This window comes from Orcinus orca, chromosome 4 (assembly GCF_937001465.1).
Source record: "Orcinus orca chromosome 4, mOrcOrc1.1, whole genome shotgun sequence".
Lineage (NCBI taxonomy): Eukaryota > Metazoa > Chordata > Mammalia > Artiodactyla > Delphinidae > Orcinus > Orcinus orca.
Genome location: NC_064562.1, coordinates 89,304,645 through 89,326,916, shown reverse-complemented (window position 1 = coordinate 89,326,916; position 22,272 = coordinate 89,304,645). Strand labels below are relative to the sequence as shown.

At 41.1% G+C, this 22,272-nt stretch overlaps 1 long non-coding RNA gene across 1 annotated transcript; it reads left to right on the top strand.

Moving 5' to 3' along the window:
* Nucleotides 1-3,077: 3,077 nt before the first annotated feature.
* Nucleotides 3,078-8,636, top strand: LOC125964347 (uncharacterized). The gene is made up of 3 exons (XR_007477303.1): nucleotides 3,078-3,939; nucleotides 4,890-6,873; nucleotides 7,837-8,636. It is a non-coding gene; the product is annotated as an uncharacterized LOC125964347 (long non-coding RNA).
* The last annotated feature ends 13,636 nt before the right edge of the window (nucleotides 8,637-22,272 follow it).

Below are 22,272 nucleotides of genomic sequence, written 5' to 3'. Positions count from 1 at the left end.
TCATTCACCTCTTTGGCAGGCCCCAGTTCCTTGTCAGCTATTGGCTGCATTCTCAGTTCCTCATAATGTGGCCCTTTCCATAGGTTGCCTGAGTGTGCTAACATCATGGCAGCTAGCTTCCTCCAGAGTGAGAGAGGTGAGGGAGAAAGAGAGTCCAAGATGAAAGCCACAGTGTTTTGTTTTTTTATAGCCTAATTGTAGAAGTGACATCCCATCACTGCTGCTGTATGCTGTTGGCTACATAGATCAACCCTAGTACGGTGAAAGGAGACTACCCAAGGGCATGACTGCCAGGAGGTAGGGATCCTTGGGGGCCATCTTGGGGACTGGTGCCCTTGCCCATTTTCCTCACCCCCTCTTACTAGATTATTTGTAGAAATTCTGAGATTCCCAAACTTCCTATTTCTCCTGTTACAATTTCTTCAATATGCATAAACTTCTCCAGCTGCTTTCAAACTGGTGACCTCATTGGAAGAACTTGCTGGTAGAGGCTCAGAGAAACCTGGGAAGGGGACAAATTCTCCCATTGCTGTCCCATGGGACATTTACACTGTGAAGATGGCCTTTCAGCCCTGTGATTACAGAAGTTCCAGCAGGCCTCCTTGTCCCTATTACCTCAACATAACTTCTTTTGATCACCAATGGCTGAGATTCTACCAGTAGAAACCTACACCATTAGCAAGAGATGTTGTTTTCTGGCCAAATGCAGGTACATGATCAGAACATTACAACAGTGTTTCTCAGTCTTGGCTGCCCATGATAATCCCTTGGGAAGAGATTAAAAGTACGAATTCCTGAGCCCACCTAGACCCACTGATTCAGATCTTCCAAAGGTGAGCACCCAGGATCCATATTTTGAGAAAACTTCTTAGGAGATTCTGAGTTAGCCAAGCATATCACAACAAATCCGGCAGTGGCGCTTGGAAACCACTGATATATACCATTAATGTATGGGATTTCAGAACCTTTCCAGAGAGTGAGTTTCAGTGAGGGGAAGCCATTTGTTCACAAAGAGCCCATTTTCCTTTCTACCTCCATCTGCTCAACGTACTGAGTGAGATAATGCTTTTTGGCCTCTTTGAACGCTTTGTGGTCTCAGTTTGGTTCCCATCACGTCAGCCTTGAAGGTGGAGTGGACTGTCAGCACCGTGGGCTTCTGAGTGGAGCCACAGAATCAACTTTATCCTCCTCAGCTTCAGACTCTGCTGTGTGAATCCAGTCTAGGAGGGCCCGGAGACTTAGGGTTGAGAGCATGGCCATCCCTGGACACAGCCAGATGTTTCCTCTTTGGCAGTAGAAGGACACAGTGCCTTCTAGAGTTGCCACTTAATATACATGAGATTACAGTTTGTGGACTGGATGAATCTAGAGACTTTTCTCACCTATGGGAAAATACACAAAGCATGTGAAAATCCTGCAAAGCACATTTTAAACACAAGTGTTTGTTTTTTCATTCATTCCCTTGGCAAACATTTACTGAGCATCTCTGACCTTCCCTTCTGGTCTCTTGCTTTCTCCATTCCACCCACACTGGCCCCGTTGCTGTTAGTAGAACAAAGCAGGCACCCCCCGCCCCCCCCCCCCCCCGCCTTAAAGAATGTGCTTTACCTGATCCTGGGCCGAGAACACTATTAACCAGCTATCTGCTTGGCTAACTTCCTTCCCTTCTCCAAGTCTTGCTCAAATCCCACCTTCTCAGTGATGCTTAAGCTGACCACTTTGTTTAACACTGCAAGCAGCTTCCCTTCTTGACCTTGCTCTACCTTTTCCTTTTTTGATGGTGCTTTTCATCTTTTAACATACCATGTACTTTATGTCGATCATTTATTGTTTGAGTTCTTGCTCTTGCATGTAAGTTTCATCAGGTCAGGAAACTTTGTTTTGTTCACCAAGCATCCCAAGGAACTAGTACAGTGACCTGGCACTTAAAAGACACTTGATAAATATTTGTCGAATTGGTAAGGCGGTACTGGAATAGTGGCAAACAATACAAGTGTGACCACTGCTGTCACAGAGCTTATGATTTATTGGAGGGGACAACGAACAATTATAGAAATGCTTCTTTAGTGATCATCATGAGCTAGAATGGAAATATATGGAGTTCTATAAGAGAGTGTATGAAGGGCCCGACCTATTAGGGTGTCAGGGATGGTTTGCTGAGGGAGAAATATTTAGCTGGAGACCAGGAGGTTGAGTGGAGTAACCCGGCTGAAGGAAGGAGGGAAGGCAGAAGAAAGAACCCTGAATCTACTTGCATCCCAGATTTCAATTAGTTTGCAGTAGCCTAGCTTCTTCTGACAACTGAGTATGCCCATAACAGCCTCATCTGAAGGTGCCTCTCTTTTCTCTCAAAGCAGCTATTCAATTAAGTTTCAAAGAATCTGTAAACAGTTTCCTCCACCACTTGTGTCAACATCTGAACATCACTGCAGAACATTTCTCCTGCTATAGATGGATATTCTTTGGCAATTACATTCTTTATCTTCTCAACTTCTCCTTAATCAGATGAAAACACATATAAATAAATGTTTCTAAAAATTCAGGGATCAGTCCATTGAATAAGTAAAGTTTAAGTGTGCTTGGCAATGAATTGAGAATTTCAGAGATGTTGTCTCAGAAACAAAACCAAATAAAGGCTGAGGTAAAAATGCTTCATACGGAGATGAGAACCTCAGTTGATGAGTAATTCTTCAGGTATTCTTCCAAGCACCTGAAATAAAGTACATTGCACAAGACAACTGAAAAAAACCTCTGTGGGGATTCCAAGGTCAAAGTTATAACAGTTGATCACCGGCTAGAGATCACCTGACTGCATAAGGCAGCTTTTTTCTTTTTATTTCTCAGAAGAACAAACATTTAAAAGAAAACACACACATATGGAATACTGCGTAAGTGGTAAACACTGTGAAAACGATTAGAAAAGCTCATGAACACTAACAGACCTTGAATATTCACTTGTTGACAAGGATGTGGAAAAAAGGGAACCCTGTGCACTGTTGGTGGGAATGTAAATTGGTGTAGCCACCATGGAAAGCAGTATGGAGGTTCCTCAAAAAATTAAAAATAGAACTACTGTATGATCCAAAAATTCCACTTCTAGGTATTTACCTTAAGAAAGCAAAAACACTAACTCAAAAAGATATATACACCCCCATGTTCACTGAAGGATTATTTACAATAGCCAAGACATGTACACAATCTAAGTTTCCATCAACAGATGAATGGATAAAGAAGATATGGTACATGTATGCAATGGAATATTACTCAGCCATAAAAAGGGAATTCCAACATGGATGGGCCTTGAGGGCATTATGCTAAGTTAAATAGTCAGATAGACAAAGACAAACACTGTATGGTCTCACTTATATGTGGAATCTAAAGAAACAAAACAAAACAAAAATAAAAAACCCAGCTTACAGAGAGCAGATTGGTGGTTGCCAGAGTCAGGGGTAGAGGTGTGGGCAAAATGGGTGAAGGTGGTCAAAAGGTACAAACTGCTAGTTACGAAATAAATAAGTCATGGGGGTGTAATGTACAACATGGTGACTATAGTTAAAAATACTGCATTGCATATTTACAAGTCGCTAAGAGAGTAAGTCTTAAAAGTTCTCATCATACACACAAATTCGTAACTAAGTATGGTGACAGATGTTAAGTGAACTTGTGGTGACCATTTCACAATATATACATATATCAAATCATTATGTTGTGCACCTGGAACTAATACATTATATGTCAATTATACCTCAATAATAATAAAGAATAAGAAAAATTCACTTGTTAACTCACCTCTGGGAACTCAACCTTGGAACTGGAAGCAGGAGGAAAAACAACATCCTTTCTGGAACTCTGTGTTCCCAGCTTCAGAGATGCTCCTGTGATCAAGCCACAGATGAGACGGTACCTGAGAACCAGACTTAACGCTTACTGGAGGAACATGTAAGTGCCTCCCCAGAGGATTTTAGCTCCATTAATAAAGCCTCTGAGGACTCAGTGTTCTTTTTGTTTTGTTTCTATTTTATCTTGTTTTTGCTCAGTTAGCCAGATTATGGAGAGGAATGCATAACTTCACTTGAGGCTTGTGGTGGTTGTGATCATTTCAAAGGAAGCAGTAACTTTATTTCAGGATTTCTCTCTCTATCAGTCAGGAAAAGCTAGGTTATGCTGCTGTAACAAACAAGCCACAATCTCAGTGGCTTAAAACAATTTTTCATGTAAGATTACATGTCCATTTCGGATTGGGCAGGAGGGATTGGCTCTTCATATCTAGCAACTCCTGCTCTCCTGCTCATGGAGCAGCCATCATCTCTAACACTGTGGGTCATCAGACCAGAGGGAAAAACTGGAGGGTTTTGCACTGACAATTAATTGATTATAACTCATAGCCCCAAACTAATTACATGACCCCACCCAATCCCAAGAGAAATAGGTGGTACAATCTTACCATATTCCTGGAAAGGAGGAGAACAAGAAATATTGGGCAAACAGCTTTAATAGCTATCATGCCAATCCTTGACCTGGCCATTTATTATTGGGTGTAAAACCCTCTCTGAAAGAGATGGGAGTACTTCTTTGCAAGGGTCAACAAGAGCCTGGAAATTGCTGTCCTTCTGGTCTTAAAGGAGAAAGTATAAGCCTCTGCTGAGTCATGGAGGGAGTAACTGAAGGGGAATCATGAATCCACATCCTCTTATACCCCTGTTACTTTTATTTCTGATGAAGACGTGTTGTTGTCACCCATCCTTTTCTTTAATACACATACTACACTAATTTTAGCCAGCTGCATCTATCAGGCTAAACTTAGTTTTGCTGTGGTTATAAATAGTCTCCAAATCTCACGTCCTAACTATAACAAGTTTATTTTTCATCCATGCTACTCTCCACTGTAGGTATGTATATATCTGCTTACCTCAGTCACTCAGAGACACAGGAGTTCTGAGGCTGCATCACCACATGTGTTTCCACATCACCCTGCAGTTGGAAAGTGAGGTGGTGACCCCCCAAACCACTCTTCAAGTTTCTTCTTGGAAGGGACACACATCACTTAATGCTCAAAATTCACTGGAGACACCAACTCACATGGCCATATCTGATTTCAAGAAGATGGGAAAGTGCAATCCTACCATGTGCCCAGAAAAGGGAGAAACCAGGAAAAGTTGGGGAGCAACCCCATAGACTACCCCACCAACCAGACATGGAACGAAGGTTAGAAACCCTCTTGGATGGAATTGCTACAGTAATCTCTAGGCAGCCCAGGATTGGTAACTAATACAAGCAGCTGAGCAGTTGAGGAAGAACTTGACTTTCCCAAAGCATGGTAAAGTTCAAAACTATTTTCATGTTCCTTCTCTCTTTTGCGAGATAAACCAGGCATGAGTTATTATCCCCATTTTAAAGAAAAGAGAGGCTCCGAGAAATGACATGTTTTTCCAGATACCACACTGCTTCAGGTGACAAAGGCAGAACCACCACCAGAGCTCCAATTCAGAATCATCTCCCATCCCTCTGTGCCAGCCACCACCCTGGGTACATCTTCGGGCACCAGCGACTCCTGAGCCCCAATCTGTGTGCTAAAGTAAGGCGTGATGTGGGAGATTGGAGTGAGTGGCTAGAAAGCAATAAGACCGCAATTAGTTTGGTGTTTTAAGTAAAAAGATGCCTTGTTCATCAAAAACAAAGAATTCAATATTACTCTTAATATAGACTTTTTGACTATATAAGCAATATATGGTCATTGTAAATATTTGGAAAATATTAAACATATCCAGAAAAAAATTAAAATTATCCACCCAGATTTAAATACTGTTTTTGAAAAGCTCCTTGTTCAAATGAAAATTCTGGGCCTGTAAAAACATATGAAAGAAACCCAAGTGTACTCACCATGTAGCTTTAGAACAAGTCATCATTGTAATTGCAGTTGAAGCCTCCTCCTCTGTAGCTTTCTGATCCTCTCCCTTTCCCTCCAGAGGTAACTAGTATCCAGGATTTGGTGGGGTTTTTTTTTTCTTTTTTTGCCGTACGCGGGCCTCTCCCATTGCAGAGCACAGGCTCCAGACGCGCAGGCTCAGCGGCCATGGCTCACGGGCCCAGGCGCTCCGCGGCATGTGGGATCTTCCCAGACCGGGGCACGAACCCGCGTCCCCTGCATCGGCAGGCGGACTCTCAACCACTGCGCCACCAGGGAAGCCCCAGGATTTGGTGTTTATAAAATTTTCTGTATGTCCTAATGTCAACTACATGTGAATATACTCATAAAAATTTGCTCATGTTTTCAAATTTTATTTAAATGGCATCATACTATACTAACTTTTGGCGACTTGTATATTTTTTTCTCTGAATATTATGTTTTTAAGAGTTATCCAGGTTGACACAAGCAGCCCTAGTTCATTCATTTAACTGCCTTGAACCGCACTTCTCAAACTTTTATAGGCATAAGAATCACCAGGGGAGCTTGTTAAAATACAGATTCTGTTTGGGTAGGTCTGGAATTCTCAGGTGGAGTGAATGAGGCTGGTGAGGAATCACATTTTGGGGAAAAGGGCTGTATAGTATTCCTTTGAATGCACATGGCACAATTTATTCATCTAGTCCCCTACTGATGGACTTTTAGCTTGTCTGTAAATTTTTGTTTTGCCATTACAAACAATGTTATGGTGAGCTTTTCTTTTTTTTTGCATCTCTCTTGGCACACCTGTGCAAGAGATCTCTACCTTACAGACGGAGGAAAGGAGTTGCTGGGTTACACAGCCTGCAGCTGTTCAATTTAAGTCCTGCTGAGTTGCTCTCCAAAGTTGTAGCTCCAATTGATCACTGCCAGCAGTTCAGAAGAATTCCTTTTGTTCCACATCCTTGCTGCACATGGTATTGTCAGTGGTGAGTTGTTTTTTCATATATTTATTGGACATTGACTTTTTTCTTTAACATCTTTATTGGCGTATAATTGCTTTACAATGGTGTGTTAGTTTCTGCTGTATAACAAAGTGAATCAGTTATACATATACATATGTTCCCATATCTCTTCCCTCTTGCATCTCCCTCCCACCTCCCTATCCCACCACTCTAGGTGGTCACAGAGCACCCAGCTGATCTCCCTGTGCTCTGCGGCTGCTTCCCACTAGCTATCTACCTTACATTTGGTAGTGTATATATGTCCATGCCTCTCTCTCACTTTGTCCTAGCTTACCCTTCCCCCTCCCCATTTCCTCAAGTCCATGCTCTAGTAGGTCTGGGACATTGACTTCTTTACTCTTTCTTCCAATCTTATGTGGTGGGTACTCCTCTCAGTGCATAACTCAAAAATACAACTTTTTCACTTTACCCAAACACAATTGAATTTAATTTTGAACTTGTATTTTGCTACGCTGGTAGAAAATGAATCTTGCTCAGTTTGGGGTTCTCTCATCACTTCTTCCCCCTGAGTTTAAACCTAAATTCCAGGAGGTGTATGTAGTTCCAGGGGGTTGGGAGCAGGCTCCGGGTCCCTCATCTCTATGTTGACAGTGAGCTGTTCTTTATTCCTGCAACCTGGCTCTACTGTCTCAACTTTGAGTGCAGCTAAACTATCTGCTTTTCTTGCCATACTGGGTGAGGAAACATCTGCTAGGCTCTCTGAAGACCCAGGGGCCTAGATTCCTCAGGTAGCAGTTTCCTCCCTGAGCTTTTAAGGGGTCTTCTTACTAAGGATATCACACTGCCCATCCAACAGCCCCCTTCCGGGACCCATTAACTCCCAGCAACTGTCTTCTTTTTGTCTGTTTTGCCAGTCTTTACTGGTCCCCTAAAGGTGTATACTTTTGGAAATGAAAGTCAGGAACACTCCTTTGGTTTTTCTTTCAGTCAGTCACATCCTGCCCCTGAAGCGATGGGAAGAGAAAGGCCTAGCTGCTTGAATGGAGGGAAGGCGGAGGGAAGGGGAGATGGTGGCCGTGTGAAATGGTGCAGCCGATGTAGAAAACCATTTGGCAGTTTCTCAAAAGGTTAAACATAGCGTTACCATGTGACTCAGCAATTCTCCTGTGTGTACACCCAAGAGAAATAAAAATATAGGTCCATATAAAAACAGATGTTCAGGGCTTCCCTGGTGGCGCAGTGGTCGAGAGTCCGCCTGCCGATGCAGGGGACACGGGCTCGTGCCCCGGTCCGGGAAGATCCCACATGCCGCGGAGCAGATGGGCCCGTGAGCCATGGCCGCTAAGCCTGCGCGTCCGGAGCCTGTGCTCCGCAACAGGAGAGGCCACAACAGTGAGAGGCCCGCGTATTGCAAAATAAATAAATAAATAAATAAAGATGAATGGTGTGCTGGTACCTGCTACAACATGAATGAATCTTGGAAACATACAAAGTGAAAAACGCTTGACACATAAGACCAGGTATTGTCTGATTCCATTTACATGAATGTCCAGAACAGGCAAATCTATAGACATAAGGTATATCAGTGGTTGCCTAGGTCTGAGGGGAAAGGGACTGGGGAGGAATGAGGAGTGGCTGCTAATGGGTCTGGGGTTTCCTTTTAAGGTGATGAATGTTCTAGAATTGATTATGGTGTTGGTTACACAACCCTCTGAATATACTAAAAGTCATTGAATTGTACACTTTAAAAGTGTGGATTGTATGGTATGTGATTTATATCCCAATAAAGCTGCTAAAAAAAAAAAGTGAGCCAATTGAAAACATACTGGTTGTTCCCCACCAAATGATGTATTTTCCAGCTACACGAACATCATATATATTACAGATATTTAAAAAATTGGAAGCAGATCCTATATACAGGTTATCCTACTTTCCCTCCTAAATATGTATTAGACACCTACTTTGATCCAAGTACCATGGTGGATGCTGTGGAAATACAAAGAAGGGTAAGGCGTATCCCTTCCTTTGAGAAGCTTACAATATGATTGTTTCCATCCGCTTGACTTCTAGCTGCTGTGGTCTGCAGGTGGTATCAATTATTCTTTTCACCTGTCCAAATTAACATTACAAACTTTACTGAGTTGAGAGCAGCAGTTAAAATAATCAAGAGGTTAGAAGAATTCTGTAAGAAGTCATACTAAAAAGATTTAAACTTTTCAGTCAGTAAAGACAGATGTGGAGAGGGCTAAGTTGCCTTGAACTGAAATGTATGCTCCAAGTCTAAGAATTCTCAACTTTGCAGCCTTTGAAGAATCCCTGTTGCAACCTATATTTATTAAGTCAGACCCTGGGGGTGAGATACAGGCATAGGTAGGTCTTTAAAACGCCCCACTGGATTCTAATATGCATTTTGGAAACTATGGGCTTAGATGTTTGAACCAAGTGGTTTGTTGTGAATAAGGAAATGTGTTACAATATAAAGGGGAGGGGCAGTTAACTTGGGGAATGCATTACCCATAAAAGAGTATGTCTGGAAGGTTAGGCCGTACTCAGTGTGACTTGCCTGGGTGACATGGTGATGTAAATAGGTAATGTGGCTCCCAATAGCACGTTTGTGACAAACAACAGTCATAAGGACATAGGTGTTTACAAAGTAAGAACTAGAACCGTAGGTTAGAATCCATAAGAGGCAATCATCAGTCCATTAAACTGGAAAGGCTAAGCCAAAAAAAAAAAAAAAATGTGTTGAAGGATGTTCAAGGAGAATTGAAGAGGAGGAAGTGAGAGAAGCAGGAACTTCAGGAGTTAACTCCTTGAATGCTGAGTGATGACTCTATGTGTGCCCCAAGGTAATTTGGCTGGGTCAAAGGTGGAAGTGTTATATGACTGAGTTAGGTTTATGAGGACTTGTAGGCTATAATTAAGGACAATTAGAGATATTTGGGACCTAGCAATACCTTTTGGGCTTAGATCATGAAGGGCAGCAACACTATTCCTTGAAACAGTCATGAGTCTCCACTCTTAAAAACAAAATATTGGGCTGAATGGGATTGCCCTCTGGTCTGGCTCAGTCATTCCAACGTTCTAATGTCTTCCTTTTAATTTTCCATTTTTTAAGAAAAGGATTGATTGTTAAGATGAGAAGGGGAGGGGCTTCCCTGGTGGCGCAGTGGTTGAGAGTCCGCCTGCCGATGCAGGGGACACGGGTTCGTGCCCCGGTCCGGGAAGATCCCACATGCCGCGGAGCGGCTGGGCCCGTGAGCCATGGCCACTGAGCCTGAGCGTCCCGAGCCTGTGCTCTGCAACGGGAGAGGCCACAACAGTGAGAGGCCCGCGTACCGCAAAAAGAAAAAAAATGAGAAGGGGAAGAGAATTATGACTGGTATTTTCGTCCACCATACGATAGAAGCAGGGGCACATGTTTCTGTGTTTGCTCAAGGCCCTATGCTGAACAGGATGCACTGTAGACATCATGGCTTTTTGCAAAGCATTATTCCTTTAGTAGCAGTGGAACTGAACACAGAATGTCAACCTCCATATTATTGTGGTCTTGGCATTGGAGTTAAGAGTCTTGGCACTAGGAGCTATTTCCTGGTGCAGGAACCTGGAGGAACCACTTTCCTGTTATGTTTCAACTATCCAATTCATCTATCTTCTCTTCCAAAGGATCCATAGAAGCAGGCTAACTCGGTTGTGGCGAAACCCTACCCAGGCCTTTTGGACGGATAGGCAGAATGTCCCCTGGCAGATAGGCTGTCTGCAAAGCAGGAACAGAGCATGCATGGGGAGGGTCCAAGAGAGGGTCTAATCACAACATTATGGAAGACTCTGGCAGCTGGAGACCCCCAAGGGCATTTGGTTTAGAATCAAGTCAGAATTTACTCAGCATCTCTGAAATAACTCTAAACTGAATATCTGAAGCTGTCTTACAGGGGAGCCATTTGATAGTTCGTCTCTTTCTTTGGTTGCGTTTTAAAGTACATTTTAACCCAAGTTCCAATTCCTCGTAGGATTGAGCCCTTGTACTTTGAAAAAATGAGGGTATTTGAGATTTTAAAACCCATGTGCTGGGAAAGATAAGGAGTCCCAGAATTTTAGTTCTGCTAACACGGTCATAAGAGAAGATTGTAGCTTTTGCAAAAGCAAATGGGTTTTTGGTTGGGTTGATTTTGATAGAATGGATTGATTATTGATATTAAAGTTGGAGAAGGGCGAGATTTTGATATGAGACGCTGGACTTGTTTTATTTGTTCTAATATCTCTTCATTTGGCTACTGGTCTAATCTTTGAGCTGGAAAAACAACGTTGTTGTTAAGGGTTGGAATTGTCTCAATTTTGTTCTTTTATATTTGTGGACGCTGTTTGATTAAAGCACTTGCACATTCAGTTTATTTTCTTAAAGTTTGTTATAGACATAACCAAAGTTCTGCAGATTTGTAAATAAATTATATCTAACTGTACATAACCTGGGTTACATTCCTGGGTGAATCATATCAACATTGGCAGAACGTTTAAATAAACATTCTAGAGAAGGTTAAACAGAGGTTAAACAGTTTATTCTCCCCTTCATACCAAGTTCCTTAGACGTTTGAATTCATCCTTAAAGCTTCTATTTGACTCAACAATTTCAAGAACAAAAAATTTCAAGATCAATCTAAGTAAAAACTATTAATATTCTTTGATAAGAAAGCATGTTAATCTTTCACTAATCACTCAATTGAAACAGATCCTTAAAAAAAGAAAAAAATCACTGCTCCCCCCAATGTTACAATATAAAATATGTTTGCTAAAGAGATTTTCTCACTATAACATCAACAGGAGTTTCAACTTATAATAAAATTTATGGGTGGAGTGGGCATTGAGGTAAAATAAATGAGTTAGAACGTTGGAATTCCTTTGTGTTTCTAGTGAGGCCCAGCATCCCTAACTTCTTTCTATAGTAGACTTTATCCCTTTGAACACAGGAGTTGACACATGACCTCTTGGCCCCAGTGCTTTGTCCAAAATAGACATGTGATCCAATCTGGACCAATTTTAGTCCTTCCTTGAAATTGGAGTTGGAAATAAATAATTCTTTTTCCTCTCAGAGCAGGGAACTTTTGGGATGTAAGTCCATCACAATGGGCCACCATATTCCTCTTTGCATGGAGAATGAGCTTTTGGAGTGTGAGAGGATGAGAGCAACAGGTAAATAAAAGGGAAGAGAAACAGAGATGGATATAGTTACAGGAGAATTGTGAAAAATGGAAGACACTAGAGTTACTGAAGTCTAAATTGCTGTTAGGTAGGAGTGTTAGGAATGCCAGGAAACTGTTATGTTTATTATTTGGATGCTACTGAAGATGCTCGTCCACTAAATCACTCAGTGTACTGTTTGTAAGGGAATATATTTCCCACTCCTCCTGTTACCTTGTGGAGAGAGATCCCTACTGTCACACTTGGCCTCTCTTGCCACTTCTTACCCCATGGCAAGAGGGGTGCCTGGTTTAACTGGTAGTGTGAAAGAAGAAACTGGGTATGGTCAGCTAAACTCTTCCCTCTTTCTTCTCTTTAGGGATTTGCCTGCCATTGAAGAGCCTATGTTCTGGTCTGGTTCAATGATGTGCATGTTGAAGTATTGGGGAGAAAAAATAAGATGGATTCATGGATAGATAGGACAGGTGGGTGCCTAATTACAGAACAAAGCAAGAATAGTAAAACATTAATGTAGCATTTAGGTAGAGAGTGTATGGGCGTTAACTGTGAAATTCTTTCAATTCTGTTGTATGTTTGAAAATTTTCAAGACAAAATTTTGGGAAAAAACCCAGTGTGCATTATGATGTTATAGCTTGACACAGGCATTTGATATAAATTGAGAAGTAGATAGAGACTATATTCCTTAAAAAGAGCCTGTTTTGCATCAGATATTGTTTTGCAGATCACATTGGCATTACAACCACGTGTAAGTCTAGATGTACAGCTTCAAAAAGTGACCAGGAAAGGAGGGGGAATGAAAAGGACACTGAAGCTATGTGGTTGACAGGGTCTTGCTGCTCCAGCTGTGTGTCAGGCCTGTGCCTCTGAGGTGGGAGAGCCAAGTTCAGGACACTGGTCCTCCAGAGACCTCCCAGCTCCACGTAATACCTACCAGCGAAAACTCTCCCAGAGATCTCCATCTCAATGCTAAGACACAGATCCACTCAATGACCAGCAAGCTACAGTGCTAGACACCCTATGCCAAACAACTAGCAAGACAGGAACACACCCCCACCCATTAGCAGAGAGGCTGCCTAAAATCATAATAAGGTCACAGACACCCTAAAAAACACCACCGGTTGTGGTCCTGCCCACCAGAAAGACAAGATCCAGCCTCATCCACCAGAAGACAGGCACTCGTCCCCTCACCAGGAAGCCTACACACCCCACTGAATCAACCTTAGCCACTGGGGGCAGACACCAAAACAACGGGAACTACGAATCTGCAGCCTTCGAAAGGAGACCCCAAACACAGTAAGTTAAGCAAAATGAGAAGACACAGAAATACACAGAAGATGAAGGAGTAAGGTAAAAACCCACCAGACCAAACAAATGAAGAGGAAATAGGCCGTCTATGTGAAAAAGAATTCAGAGTAATGATAGTAAAGATGATCCAAAATCTTGGAAATAGAATGGAGAAAATACAAGAAACATTTAACAAGGACCTAGAAGAACTGAAGAGCAAACAAACAATGATGAACAACACAATAGATGAAATTAAAAATTCTCTAGAAGGAATCAATAGCAGAATAACTGAGGCAGAAGAATGGATAAGTGATCTGGAAGTTAAAATAGTGGAAATGACAACTGCAGAGCAAAATAAAGAAAAAAGAATGAAAAGAATTGAGGACAGTCTTAGAGACCTCTGGGACAACATTAAACGCAGCAACATTCGAATTATAGGGGTCCCAGAAGAGGAAGAGGAAAAGAAAGGGACTGAGAAAATATTTGAAGAGATTATAGTTGAACACTTCCCTAATATGGGAAAGGAAATAGTCAAGTCCAGGAAGCACAGAGAGTCCCATACAGCATAAATCCAAGGAGAAACACTCCAAGACACATACTAATCAAACTATCAAAAATTAAATACAAAGAAAAATATTAAAAGCAGCAAGAGGAAAAACAACAAATAACATACAAGGGAATCCCCATAAGGTTAACAGCTGATCTTTCAGCAGAAACTTTGCAAGCCAGAGGGAGTGGCAGGACATATTTAAAGTGATGAAAGGGAGATTTCATCAACAACCAAAATTGTTTGTTTGTTTCAACAACCAAGATTACTCTACCCAGCAAGGATCTCATTCAGATTCGACGGAGAAATTAAAACCTTTACAGACAAGCAAAAGCTAAGAGAATTCAGCACCACCAAACCAGCTTTACAACAAATGCTAAGGGAACTTCTCTAGGCAGGAAACACAAGAGAAGGAAAAGACCTACAATAACAAACCCAAAACAATTAAGAAAATGGTAATAGGAACATACATATCGATAATTACCTTAAATGTAAATGGACTAAGTGCTCCAACAAAAAGACATAGACTGGCTGAATGGATAAGAAACAAGACCCATATATATGCAGTCTACAAGAGATCCACTTCAGACCTAGGGACACATACAGACTGAAAGTGAGGGGATGGAAAAAGATATTCCATGCAAATGGAAATCAAAAGAAAGTTGGAGTAGCAATTCTCATATCAGACAAAATAGACTTTAAAATAAAGACTATTACAAGAGACAAAGAAGGACACTACATAATGATCAAGGGATCAATCCAAGAAGAAGATATAACACTTGTAAATATTTATGCACCCAACATAGGAGCACCTCAATACATAAGGCAAGTGCTAACAGCCATAAAAGGGGAAATCGACAGTAACACAATCATAGTAGGGGACTTTAACACCCCACTTTCACCAATGGACAGATCATCCAAAATGAAAATAAATAAGGAAACACAAGCTTTAAATGATACATTAAACAGGATGGACTTAATTAATATTTATAGGACATTCCATCCAAAAACAACAGAATACAATTTCTTCTCAAGTGTTCATGGAACATTCTCCAGGATAGATCGTATCTTGGGTCACAAATCAAGCCTTGGTAAATTTAAGAAAATTGAAATCGTATAAAGTATCTTTACTATGAGACTATGAGACTATGCTATGAGACTAGATATCAATTACAGGAAAAAATCTGTAAAAAATACAAATACGTGGAGGCTAAACAATACACTACTTAATAACCAAGTGATCGCTGAAGAAATCAAAGAGGAAATCAAAATATACCTTGAAACAAATGACAATGAAAACACAATGACCCAAACCTATGGGATGCAGCAATAGCAGTTCTAAGAGGGAAGTTTATGGCAATACAGTCCTACCTCAAGAAACAAGAAACATCTGAAATAAACAACCTAACCTTACACCTAAAGCAATTAGAGAAAGAAGAACAAAAAAACCCCAAGTTAGCAGAAGGAAAGAAATCATAAAGATCAGATCAGAAAGAAATGAAGGAAACAGCAGCAAAGATCAGTAAAACTAAAAGCTGGTTATTTGAGAAGATAAACAAAACTGATAAACCATTAGCCAGACTCATCAAGAAAAAAAAGGGAGAAGACTCAAATCAATAGAATTAGAAATGAAATATGAGAAGTAACAACTGACACTGCAGAAATACAAAGGATCACGAGAGATTACTACAAGCCACTATATGCCAATAAAATGGACAACCTGGAAGAAATGGACAAATTCTTAGAAAAGCATAACCTTCCAAGACTGAACCAGGAAGAAATAGAAGATATAAACAGACCAATCACAAACACTGAAATTGAGACTGTGATTAAAAATCTTCCAACAAGCAAAAGCCCAGGACCAGATGGCTTCATGGGCGAATTCTATCACACATTGAGAGAAGAGTGAACATCTATCCTTCTCAAACTCTTCCAAAATATAGCGGAGAGAAGAACACTCCCAAACTCATTCTCAACATCTTTCTCAATGGTGAAAAACTGAAAGTGTTTCCTCTAAGATCAGCAACAGGACAAGAATGTCCACTCTCACCACTATTATTCAACATAGTTTTGGAAGTCCTAGCCATGGCAATCAGAGAAGAAAAAGAAATAAAAGGAATCCAAATCTGAAAAGAAGAAGTATATCTATTAGTGTTTGCAGATGACATGATACTATACATAGAGAATCCTAAAGATGCTACCAGAAAACTACTAGAGTTAATCAATGAATCTGGTAAAGTAGCAGGATGCAAAATTAATGCACAGAAATCTCTTGCATTCCTATACACTAATGATGAAAAATCTGAAAGAGAAATTAAGAAAACACTCCCATTTACCACTGCAACTAAAAGAATAAAACACCTAGGAATAAACCTACCTAAGGAGACAAAAGACCTGTATGCAGAAAACTATAAGACACTGATGAAAGAAATTAAAGATGTTACAAACAGATTGAGAGATATATCATGTTCTTGGATTGGAAGAATCAACATTGTGAAAATGACTATACTACCCAAAGCAATCTACAGATTCAATGAAATCCCTATCAAACTACCACTGGCATTTTTCACAGAACTAGAACAAAAAATTTCACAATTTGTATGGAAACACAAAAGACCACGAATAGCCAAAGCAATCTTGAGAAAGAAAAACAGAGCTGGAGGAATCAGGCTACCAGACTTCAGACTATACTAAAAAGCTACAGTAATCAAGACAGTATGGTACTGGCACAAAAACAGAAATATAGATCAATGGAACAGGATAGAAAGCCCAGAGATAAACCCACGCACAAATGGTCCCCTTATCTTTGATAAAGGAGGCAAGAGTACACAATGGAGAAAATACAGCCCCTTCAATAAATGGTGCTGGGAAAACTGGACAGCTACATGTAAAAGAATGAAATTAGAATGCTCCCTAACACCATACACAAAAATAAACTCAAATGGATTAAAGACCTAAATGTAAGGTCAGACACTATAAAGCTCTTAGAGGAAAACATAGGCAGAACACTCTATGACATAAATCACAGCAAGATCCTTTTTGACCCACCTCCTAGAGAATGGAAGTAAAAACAAAAATAAACAAATGGGACCTAATGAAACTTCAAAGCTTTTGCACAGCAAAGGAAACCATAAACAAGATGAAAAGACAACCCTCAGAATGGGAGAAAATATTTGCAAATGAAGCAACTGACAAAGAATTAATCTCAAAAATTTATAAGCAGCTCATGCAGCTCAATAACAAAAATACAAACAACCCAATCCAAAACTGGGCAGAAGACCTAAATAGACATTTCTCCGAAGAAGATATACAGATTGCCAACAAACACATGAAAGACTGCTCGATATCACTAATCATTAGAGAAGTGCAAATGAAAACTACAGTGAGGGGCTTCCCTGGTGGCGCAGTGGTTGAGAGTCCGCCTGCCATGCAGGGGACAAGCATTCGTGCCCCAGTCCGGGAAGATCCCACATGCTGCGGAGTGACTGGGCCCGTGGGCCATGGCCGCTGAGCCTGTGCTCCGCAACGGGAGAGGCCACAACAGTGAGAGCTCCGTGTACCACAAACAAACAAACAAACAAACAAAAAAAACTACAGTGAGGTATCACCTCACACAGGTCAGAGTGGCCATCATCAAAAATACAAACATTAAATGCTGGAGAGGGTGTGGAGAAAAGGGAACCCTCTTGTGCTGTTGGTGGGAATGTAAATTGTTACAGCCACTATGGAGAACAGTATGGAGGTTCCTTAAAAGACTTAAAATAGAACTACCATATGACCCAGCAATCCCACTACTGGGCATATACCCTGAGAAAACCATAATTCAAAAAGAGTCATGTATCACAATGTTCACTGTAGCTCTATTTACAATAGCCAGGACATGGAAGCAACCTAAGTGTCCATCGACAGATGAACGGATAAAGAAGATGTGGCATACAATGGAATATTACTCAGCCATAAAAAGAAACGAAATTGAGTTATTTGTAGTGAGGTGGATGGACCTAGAGTCTGCCATACAGAGTGAAGTAAGTCAGAAAGAGAAAAACAAATACTGTATGCTAACACATATATATGGAATCTAAAAAAAAAAATGGTTCTGAAGAACCTGGGGCGGGACAGGAATAAAGACGCAGACGTAGAGAATGGAGTTGAGGACACAGGGAGGGGGAAGGGTAAGCTGGGACAAAGTGAGAGTGGCATGGACACATATACACTACCAAATGTAAAATAGCTAGTGGGAAGCAGCGGCATAGCACAGGGAGATCAGCTCGGTGCTTTGTGACCACCTAGAACGGTGGGATAGGGAGGGTGGGAGGCAAGACGGAATAGATATGGGGATATATGTATATGTATAGCTGCTTCACTTTGTCATAAAGCAGAAACTAACACACCATTGTAAAGTAATTATACTCCAATAAAGATGTAAAAAAAAAAAAAAAAAGTGGCCAAACAGGTCATACTAGTGATTGTCCAGGGGCAGCAATTCTTCCTCCCTTGCGAAAGCTGTAGCTTTACTCCCTGGCAGGAATTTTGAAATGCTACTCTCCTTACCAGAAGGCAAAGTAATGGAAACTGGATCTTTGAGTATCGGATGGGAGGCAGAGGGTGGGGTGGGGGAAAGATTTTGTAACCTTAACTGAGATAATGCTCATAAAATGCTTAACACAATGCCTGAATAAATTCTCAATAAATTTTAGCTGTAATTATAGTTAGCTCCTTATCTAAAAAGAAAATCATATATAGGTGTAACATTGTAGTGGGTTGAATTGTGTCCCCCCAAAAGATATGTCCAAATCCTACCCCCCGGTACCTGTGGATGTGACCTTATCTGGAAATAGGTTCTTTGCAGATGCAATTAAGTCTTGGTGAGAGCATGCTGGATTCAGGGTGGGTCTGAGAGAGAGAGAGAGAGAGAGAGAGAGAGAGAGAAGAAGGGCATGTGAAGATGGAGGCAGAGACTGGAGTTATGCTGCCACCAGCCAAGGAATGCCAGGAACCCCTTAAAAGGAAGAGGCAAGGAAGGGTTCTCCCCTAGAACATCAGAGAGAGAGTGGCCCTCCTGACACCTTGATTTTGGACGTTCTGACTTCCAGAATTGTGAAATAATAAATTTCTGTTGTTTTAAGATCCCACATTTGTGGTAATTTGCTTCAGCAGCCCTAGGAAACCAATGCAAATGTTACACCAGGAAAAAGGATGTGACAAGGTACTGTGTGATTTGTTACAACTGAACAGTATAGATCAGACCGGGTATCTGGGGGAGAGATATTAGAATCTCCTGGAGGAGGTATCAAGAGCCTCCTTTCCAGGGAGGGTAGTACCAGGAAGGGAGCAAGTTCTCCTTGAAAAATCACTACCTGTTGTTGGGAGTCCTATTGGGCTGGCTCTGAATAAAAGTAGGAGAACCAGCAGTATAAATAATAATTGTGGTATATCGGATGGAGAGCAGATAATTATCACCTTAAAGACTCTATTTTGTTGCCTTGGTAATGTAGGCAAGGGAAAATAAATGATCTGTATTTAACCATTTACATGAGAATAAAAATGTTAAGATATTGGCTCTAGTATTAATTCGCAAGGTCTCTCGGTGCCTGCTGAGAGAAATGGCTCAGTGATTTTTACAGTTACATTGTTTACTGGGATGTTGAAAAAAAAATGCCTTGGGCTCTTGATCTGATCCCTGAGCACTTCTGCATTTCCCACCCTTATCATTCATCCATGGTCATCGTAGGTTTTAGCCTTCCTCAACTACTTTCTTTTTTAAAATAGCGTTAAGAAAATAGTAACACAAGTAATTCATATCCATTGATAACAATTAGAAGATACAGAGAAGTCCAATGGAAACAAAGTTTAAATGATTCATCATCATGTCAGTCAAAGACTATCACTGTTAATACATTGGTGCATATCCTCACCGATTTTTTTCTGCAAGGATAAGTAGTTAAAAGAATTTGATCATAATATACACACCATTTGGACACTTGCTTTTCTCCACTTTAACTATATATTACAAGCATTGGATGTTAGTAAGCAGAGAGCTACCTCAATTATTTTAATGGCTATGTGCTGTCCCATTTTAATAATTTATTATAATTTACTTAATAAACCCCACTTCCGTTGGGTATGTCACTGTAATTATTCACTATTGCAAGTAACACTACACTGAATGTTCTTTATATATTGAGCGCACGTCCAGCGATTTCCTTAGAATGTATACATGGTGCTACGATGCCCTCAAGAGTATTTATATTGGTTTACTCTTCCACCAACAGTATTTGTGACTGCCTGTCTCCCTGCAATCTCACAAACGTAATTATCAACCTATTTAGTGTTTGTCGATCTGTTAGGCAAAACAAATGGAATCTTATTATAATCTGTATTTCCGCAATTATTAGTGATTCCTAAAAGATGCTATGACACTTGGTCCTCAGCTCAGGTGTGCAAAAGGCACTGTTTATTTTTCTGTATTCAGTCTATTTTCTCAGTCTTTGGGTCCTCATTCCACTGGGGAGATGGGAACTTAATCTCAGTCCCACACACTTTCCCCTGGGATCACAGCCAAATTCCAGGGGACTAAGTGTGAGGCATTGGGTATGAGTCCTGGCGTGCGTTTTGGGGGGAATCCAACTGACTGGTGATGCTACTTTCCCACTCTAGTATGTATTGGAATGAGATGGCCATCTATTCACTTGGTCTTTGATCATCGGTCCCTGTGGGATTAGGGACAAAAACATGTCAAGATGTCCCTTATTCCTTTCCAGGAGGAGCTTTCAGTTCTGACAGCCCACTTCACCATTTCTGAGGCCCCCTTTGGGGCACAGGCATCGTTGTGCTGCCCTGTGACAGGCTGGCACGTGAGAAGGATCGTGAGGCTGTCAGAGGCTCCACCTGTCTCGTCATACCACCATTTCCTTGAGGCCATTGGTGTAAAACACCAAGCTGTAGAGATGCAGGGAAGGAAGGGCAAAGGGAGAAAGTAAAAACCAGTTTAAAAACATCTGCTGATATTTCAGAGTATTATTCCACCATGTTATTGGCCAATTGTACTTGTCCTTTTGTGAAATGCCTCTTCTTGTTCTTTGCTCACATCAACTACTTTCCCCAAGCACCATACTGTCTTGTACTTCCAAATGTCTTTGTGCATACTTTTTCTTCTGGTTAACCCATGCTTCAATTCTATGCATTAGCATAGATTCTTCTATTTCCCTCTAAGATAACATGTCATTGCATATTTATTTGTTTGTGGGCAGTGTAGGTAATAAAATCTGCTAAAACAATGATTCTTCTCACTGAAATTCTATATTCCTTGAAGGAAAGGACTGTGTCACAGACTTTTTTGTCATTCTGAACATATTCTAAAGCAGATTTAGAAATACAGAAATAGTTTAAACTCTTGGTGAAAACATTTTACCTAAAATGAGGATAAACAAGTTGTAGTGGTTTACGGGCAGGCTCTAGAATCAGAAAGAATTGAGTGAAGCTGGAATTTGTTATCTACTAGCAAGTTACTGATCCTCCTACACCTCAGTTCTCTCATCTGTAAAACGAAGAGGGTTACAGTGATTTGATATGGTATTGCTATAAAGCACAGTGATGCCACTTCGTAAGCAAACAACAAATACAGATGATTATTACTAATAACCATTCATAGGTAGAGAACAGAGTGGCTGATATGCTTACCGTCTTCTTCTTTGCTGATACTTGATGGGCAGCATTGCAAATTATTTAAATCAAGTAATTTATGCTAGAGAATTCACGCTAGAGAAGCAAACAAAAGGGATTAATATCACTGATCGATTAGTGAAAAGGATTGATTATTTGCTACCCTGTGTGTTAGGCTGGTTAAAAATACTGTATTCTGTGAGCTAGTGCGTGCTTGGGTTTTTGAGTTTATGTATTAGTCTTTAGGAAGTGAGCACTACATGAATCTAAGGCAGGAATTGTGAATGCAAGTGTCGTAGAGGCTGGGCAGCTACTACTAATGAAAGAAGCGGGCCAGTGTGAAAGGGTAAGGAGTGCCAGGGACTGTGACAAATGGGAGACCCGCAACTCTCCCAGGGGCAGCCGCTCCTGAGCTCTGGCTTCAACAATGACGAATGTGGAGCTGGCCACATCTTCCAAGTTGGTTTTTTTTTTTTTTTTTTTTTTTTTTTTTGCGGTATGCGAGCCTCTCACTGTTGTGGCCTCTCCCTTGGGGAGCACAGGCTCCGGACACGCAGGCTCAGCGGCCATGGCTCACGGGCCTAGCCACTCCGCGGCATGGGGGATCCTCCCAGACCGGGGCATGAACCCGTGTCCCCTGCATCGGCAGGCGGACTCTCAACCACTGCGCCACCAGGGGAGCCCCCAAGTTGTTTTTTAGAGAGAAGTTGGAAATCCAGAGGGCTTTTTTCTT